Source organism: Limulus polyphemus, unplaced genomic scaffold (assembly GCF_000517525.1).
Source record: "Limulus polyphemus unplaced genomic scaffold, Limulus_polyphemus-2.1.2 Scaffold556, whole genome shotgun sequence".
Taxonomy (NCBI): domain Eukaryota; kingdom Metazoa; phylum Arthropoda; class Merostomata; order Xiphosura; family Limulidae; genus Limulus; species Limulus polyphemus.
Genome location: NW_013666166.1, coordinates 395,434 through 403,081, shown reverse-complemented (window position 1 = coordinate 403,081; position 7,648 = coordinate 395,434). Strand labels below are relative to the sequence as shown.

The 7,648-nt window shown below is 30.8% G+C and overlaps 1 protein-coding gene across 2 annotated transcripts in view; it reads right to left on the bottom strand.

Moving 5' to 3' along the window:
* The window catches only part of LOC106459086 (LARGE xylosyl- and glucuronyltransferase 1-like), a 138,568-nt gene that overhangs the window by 59,931 nt on the left and 70,989 nt on the right, over window positions 1-7,648 (bottom strand). The window lies entirely within an intron of this gene.

Here is a 7,648-nt window from a genome sequence, read left to right as displayed (position 1 = left end):
AATGAGACAATGATATAGTACTATGAATATAAGAGGTGAATCTGGATTATTTAAGAAGTGCTTTCATGTATTTGACTATGTTTTATTGTTAGTGTTCTATAATGTATAATGAGACAATGATATAGTACTATGAATATAAGAGGTGAATCTGGATTATTTAAGAAGTGCTTTCATGTATATGACTGTTTTATTGTTAGTGTTCTATAATGTATGTAAAAAATTTCATTTAATTTAGTGATACATTTGAGATTATGCAGATCACTATATTAATACCTCCAGCACCAGGGTTGAAAGCTTGCACCACATAAATGCTAAAATGAGTGAAGAAAGTCTGTGCATTTTATTTGATTAAACTGACATTCTTTTCTCTTTTTTATTGTGCTTTTATTCATCTATTTTTCATTTATTTTTTATTTTTTTACATTACTTATCTAATTTTTAATTTTAAGGATAATAATAATAAATTATTTTCTCTAAAGTTTGACACAAACAAACTGCAACATCATGCAATCATTACACAAGCTTCCAAATTTCTAGATTTCCAAAACTTAACTCTACACTATTACTCTTAATATTCATGTCACTACTAACAACATTTTCAGTCAGTCTTTCCACAATTTCTCTAGGCCTCTACCCTGAAAATATTGTTAATCCAATGTCAAGGCATGTGTTGCTGCCTTAAGTCATCATTCTTAAACAAAGTGTGGTATAACAAGGTCTCAAAGGGCCCCAGGGCAAACATTTTTGTTGATCTATTCAATCTCACTAAAAATGTATGTTTTATTCACATTTGGTGTAGGAATCTTGAACAAAAATATCACAGTCTTTTTATAGCCCTCCTCTGAGACTTTTCCAACAAGTCAACATCTTTCCTAAGATAAGGAGACCAAAATTGTTCACAGTGTTCTGAGAATTTTTGACAATAGACTGAAACACCCTGCTAACAAAAGTAGCCAAATCAGTATGGTTCACAGTTGGTATCTCACAATCATCAGGAACTTCCACAGTGACAAGACTTCTGAAAAACATTAAAAGCCTTGTATCTTTTTGCCAAGCTTCACACTAAATAACATCAGGGTCAGAAACTTCACTCTTGAGAAGTTTTTCCAAGCTTACCTAAAACAGACACTTCTGAAACACAGATAGAATTAAAGGAAAAATTATCCACTTTTAATTAAATTGATCAGCTTGGAGATTTTTTCTGCTACATTACAGAAAACATTAATAAAAAATAAAGGACTGATACTATCCTGGACTCTTTTTTGCAGTTAAATAAGTAAAAAAATCCTTGAAATCAAGAAATTTTCATACTCCCTCTTAGTCTTATTGATAGTTTTCCTGACTTCACAGTTTTTATCCTATTAGTATCTTACCTGCTCTTATAAACTTGGAAGTTTTCCTTAATCAACAATTTAATGCCTGTCATTAATTTAGGACTTTGATTTGACTGGAAATAACAATTTTTAAGGAGAATGCATTTTTTTTATACCTAGCTCAATCAAATAAAAAAATTTCCATTTAGAACAGCCACCTAATCTCTCAAAATGTTTTGCAGTTTCTTCAAGTCTTCTTAAACTAGGGATATGACTCATTTTAATTCTACAATTAGTTTCAATAAATACAAAATAATTAATATTATGAAGTGCTCTTGCACAGTTACATTTCTAAACATTTTATAACCTGTATTACAAACAAGGTCTAAAACAGAATCTTTCACAAAATTAGAAAACAAATACCCCTCACAACAACAACAACAACACCTGAAATTCATCAACATCATGACAAAAAGAAAGACCTGCACATTCAATTTTCCCAATTTCAAAGTCACCCTTAAAAACAAAGAAAAGACTAAGTGGCAGAAAGTAATTCAGTTCACAGTTCACCCAACAAAGAAACCAGCCCAATCTAACTATACTTCCTCACATCCATAAAATTACCCAACAAAACCTTAAAAGATGAAACTACCAGAACACTCTTTATCATCTAGCAGACTAATCCATAAGTTAACAATTCAAACAGGGGAAATTGTTTTGCCTAATAACAAGCCTGGACCTAGGCATCCATAAATTATAGTTATTTCCACAAATATTTAGGATTTCATCCCCCCCTCGAATCCTTCCATACTGCCAACAAACCTCTCATGGGCAGTTTAAGTTCAATTTTAATCATCTGAAACAGGTCATCTCTAGTTATTTTATGCTCCACATAACACAAGTTCAAATCTTTTTTTCTCTCCTCCTATTTCAAATCAAGAATAATTTTTGTAACCAATCTTCACATTTTTCAAGCAAATCGTATCTTTTCTGCAGCATGTAAACCAAATTTAAACACAGTATATCAGATAAGGCCAAAATTCTGTAAACAGATACCAGAACCCTATTTATTCTTTTATTTTTTGAATTGGTTCATTTGGTTATTTCAACAATAATGTGTCAATTTAACTTTAAATATAATAAGTGCAAGGTAATATAACCGAGTTATATTTTGGATGACAAGGTTAATATAAATGTGAACCCACTAAACAGCATAAATGAAGAAAATCTTTACACAGTGGTAAATAAGTAATCTAAGCCATAAAGGCCACTGGTGTTCTGTTGCTAGTAGTAAAGCTAATACTATTTTATGGTGTATTTGTAGACAGTGGTTACAAGTCAAAAAGAAGTAATTACCTCTACAAAAAAGTACTAGTTAGGCCTTACTTGGAATACTGTGTTTTTGGTCTCCTTACCTAAGAAAGGATAGTGCTTCTTGGAAAGGATTAAGAGTAGGCGTATTATGATGATTCTGAAGATGGAAGGGGTCATCCTATAGGAGTATGTTAGATCTCTAATTTTCTGTTCAGAAAAGAAGAGGTAGCCTTGTTGAAATTTAAAAGATTATTCAACAGAGTGATAAGATAAAGTATAATTCCTTTGTGCTATATTCTGAAGATATTAGAATGAGGGATTTGGAAAAGACAGACTATGTTCAAGTTAACCCTTTCTGGATTAGATGGGTTTCACCAATAATAGTCTGATATTCCTTGATATTTTCATTTTCATGTAAAATACTTAGAACAAACTTATTAGATAGTATTTAGTTTGGGCTTTAAAAAATTATATAAACTGATTTAGCCTTTATCATTTTTTATGTTGTGAAATTTACAAAATTTTGTTGTGAGAGACAGTTTTGAAATTTAAAAGAAAAAAATACTAATTTTCATTTTAAAATGTAAATTTTTAAATGTTAATCAGGAAGTTGCATTTTATATATCTAATAGAACTAGTTTATTTAATCAATTAACTGAAATAATCAATTAGATATGAGCAGCAATTACATCAATTAGTATCTCATAAAATAGCTGATTAATGTTAGAAAAGTAATCAACTAATCAAAATTAGTTTCTAATTATTACTGTTTTCAGTTATTTCAAACAACCAATTAATCAAAATTATATTAAATCTATTGTCATGAAAATAATCAACTATTCAAAACTAGGATTTCCAATTATTACAAGTAACCAAGTGATCAAAATATTTCCATTATGTTGTTAAACAGAAAGCTACATAATGGGGGGAGGGATGTCTCATGATTTGAGGGTTCTAGGTTTTATTCCCATTGGCACTAATCTTGCTCACCCCATTTTTGTTATTTCAAAGTTAATTAGGTTATCTGCCATTGTCACTAATTTTAAAATCACTGACTAGAGGGAATGTAACTGGTTGGCTACCACAAACTCTCTGGCTACTTCAGTGTTAAATAATGTGTAAATTTACTATTTGTTTTTTTACATTTCATTATGGTTTTAATTTATAATTGCTCAACTGTATTCTTTAATGTTGTATAAGCAGGTGCAGATCTAGGGTAGGATGGGGGGGGGGAGGTCTTGGAGGCCTGGACCCCTTCCATTTTTGTCAAGGACTAATAATTACATTTTTAATGTTGTATTAGCTGGCATGGATGTAGGTGAGAAAGTCCAGGGAAAGGGGCAAAACTCCTATCCAACCATTTTTCTCAGGAATTAATAAGTATAAACAGATGCACATTAAAGGGTCTCAACCCCTTCATTTTTTGAGAAATGAATAGAAAAACAACTAGATATACTTACACTATCATATGGTATCAAAAAGAAACAAAAGAAAAGTTAAAAGGAATTGTTTAGGATATTTTTCAAGACCAAATATTTAGGGAACCTACTAGGAAGAATGCTATTTTAGATTATTAACCCCTCATCCATGGAAGGGTTTTTTTCCATTACTGTAGCAACTCTTTGGTCACAACAAACCAGGCATGAGAGACATTTGGCATATTTTAGATTATTAACCCCTCATCCATGGAAGGGTTTTTTTCCATTAGCAACTCTTTGGTCACAACAAACCAGGCATGAGAGACATTTGGCATATTTTAGATTATTAACCCCTCATCCATGGAAGGGTTTTTTTCCATTACTGTAGCAACTCTTTGTTCACAACAAACCAGGCATGAGAGACATTTGGCATATATATATATAGACACACACACACACACACACATATACTGGTGGAGATGTCTAACACACGTAGATATATGGATGGAGATGATAAAACATTAAATTCTAATATAGGAATGTTTTATACAATTGAGATTTGAGAACATCTGGATAAAAGCGATTATTTCTATGTTGTATTTTGATGTTTGACTGCATGTGAAATCAGGAATATTAGATTTTAGTTACAAAATTTGAAGAGATACAACAAGGATTACCCGTTGTGACTTGGGCAACTGAAGTAATTGTTGACGTATGTGATCAAATGTGAAAAAATGTTAAATATCAATTTCTATAGTTATAATTGTCCAATGTCAATTTTCTGAAAATTACGTATTGACTGGGGGTTTCAGGGAATAGGCAGCCCCAAAAGCTCTGGGGTTGTACATATTCTGAGATGCATCCTCAGCCATTTCAAACAACTTTTAGAATCAAATTTTAACTTGTCTTAGTAGAAAATAAAAAGAAATTCAAAAATCATAAAATGTCATGTTGCCACACAGACCAGCTTCAAAATCCCAGAAGGCTAGTTAAACATTTTCAGTGTTAATACTTAAACCTTTTATATGTATGCCCAATTATTCTTTTACATCCTCAATTGCACATAAAAAAACATCAAATTAATCAATTATGACTCTCTCCTTGTACAAAAGAAAATGGTTGAAAGTTTAGACTAATAAAGATTAGAACAATGTTGGCAATAAAATTCAAAATTTGTTTATTTCACATTAAATTTAAATCATGGTCTATAATCATGACAGGGAAAGTCCATTTTGATGGCTTTCCATCTCAGATGGAGAACTTTCACCCATGAATTTTTAAATATTCATGATAGACATATTCCTTACAGAAAAAAAAAAAGAGGTAAGTAACTAAGTAAATAAAAAACAGGTTGACTCTCAAAGAGTACAAGGGATAAAACTAAGGAAAAGCATTATGAATTGATGAAGTTTAAATTAACTGCTATTATACAAGAGTTAAAGGACTAAAGAAACTCAAAAGAGTAAAAAAAAAACAGGAAATTAGGAAATAAAAAGACGTATGTGAAGAAAGGTTGGATTAAAATGTAGTATTTAACGGTAAGGATTTCTTTAGATACACTGAGGGATGATAAAGGAAGGCTCATATTTGATAATTATGGGATAGATGGATAATTAAATTCTACTTTTTCTTTCATTTTTACTAATAAAGATTTAAATAAAATTCTTTGTTTTGAACAGTTGCTAGATGGAAATAACAAGATCATATTCTCAGTTTAAATATGCACTATCGGCACTTATGTTTAAATTTATTTAAATGATAATAAATAATTTAAAAAATTATCGGCTTGTTTATAAAAAAACTAAGAAGTTTAAAGAATGATAAGATTCCTGGACCAGATAAAATTTCCCTAAGGGTTTAGAAGGAGGTTAAGGATTGGATATGCAGGCCACTTACTAATATTTTTTGGAAGTTCTTGAATAATGGACATGTTCCAGATGATTGAAAATTGGCTAATGTTTTTGCTCTTTTCAAGGGAGGTAATAAAAATTGTTCCAATGTATCATAATTTTTTTTCTTTTGTATTTAATGGTGAGAATGGTAGGACTAGGGAACACAAATATAAATTTTTGTAGGGTAGGGGTTTAGTTTAGTGGATGGGATGACCTACAAGAACCAACAGGTCCCTTATTTTAAAACTTTAGGTTAACTTTATTGAGAGCCTTCTACAAGTCTAGTCTAGATACTTAACATCAATAGGGGTACCCTCATCCAGACAAATAAATAATGCCCTACCAAGAAACTTCAACATATAGGTGAGAAAAGAAACACTACTTTCTAAAGCCCTGACAAAATATTTTAAATCAAATTTCAATCTTCAAGGTTCTTTCAAAAAATCAGTTATCTTTGATGATGGATTCCAATAGCTTATCAATATCAGATGTTAAGACAAACTGATCTGTAATTTCCTGAGCCTTCTATAGCTCTCTTCTTTCTTTTTTTAAGTATCATATTGGTTACCTTAAAATCTTCAGGAATTTCCTCTTATTTCTCAAGTCTTCTGTTGAAAACACCATAAACTCATTATTTAGCCTTTTTAAAAACTTTGATGTGTTTTACAAGGATCAGGAGTTTTATTATTAGCAATATTTCTAAGCTTTCCAAAACATGGTTTTCTTTTATAATAGTATTATCTAAAAATAGCTCTTCCTTCCTGCTTTAAGTAGTTTAGGTATTACATTATCATCATCTTAAGTAAAAATGCAAACAAAAATAGTTTTTAACATATAAGCCATGTTTCTCCTCAAAAACAAGGTTCCATTTCAATCTTTTAAATGTTTAATATTTTCTTTAACTTTTTTCTATAGTATTGTAGGCTTAAAAAAAAACTTTAAAATTAAATTAACATTACAGGCTGAAAGCTATTTAGTCCTTAGCCTCATCTGTAGATTTCTTGAACCATTTCTGTTATTTCAGTAATATACCACCTTAATATTCAGCTTAAGAAAACATTGGGAAGTTTAAAGAATGATAAGGTTCCTCGACCAAATAATATTTTCCCAAGGGTTTTGAAGAGAGTTAAGGGTTAGATACGTGAACCACCTGCTTATATTTTCTATAAATCCTTCAATACTGGGCAGGTGTCAGAAGACCAGAAGTTTACCAAAATATTACTTCACTTTTCAAGAAAGATACTAAAGTTTTCCAGGTAATTATAGTCTTACAGCAGGTGGTGGGAAAATTGTTTGAAAACATAATAAAAGAAGATCTGCAACTTTAACTAACAAAGTTTAAAATCTTGTTGGATAGACAACATGGTTTCACTACGGGAAAACCGTGGCTTAATGATCTTTTGATATTCTTTGAAGAAGTTACAGTATATGTTTATGAGTGTAAAGGTATTGATTTGATGCATTTGGATTTTCAGAAAGCATTTGACAAGGAGCCACACAAAAGACTTTTTTTTAAAGTATCTTTGCAGATGTATGTGTGGGGGGGGGGGATAAGTTGGCTCATTGGATCTAAAAATAGCTGGATGTAAGAAAGCAGGAGATTGTTATAAATGTATTTCAGTCAAATAAATGCACAAGTGGAGTACTTCAGGGATAACTGTTAGGACCTTTGCTCTTTTGATTTACTTTAATGACATAGATAAAGAAATTA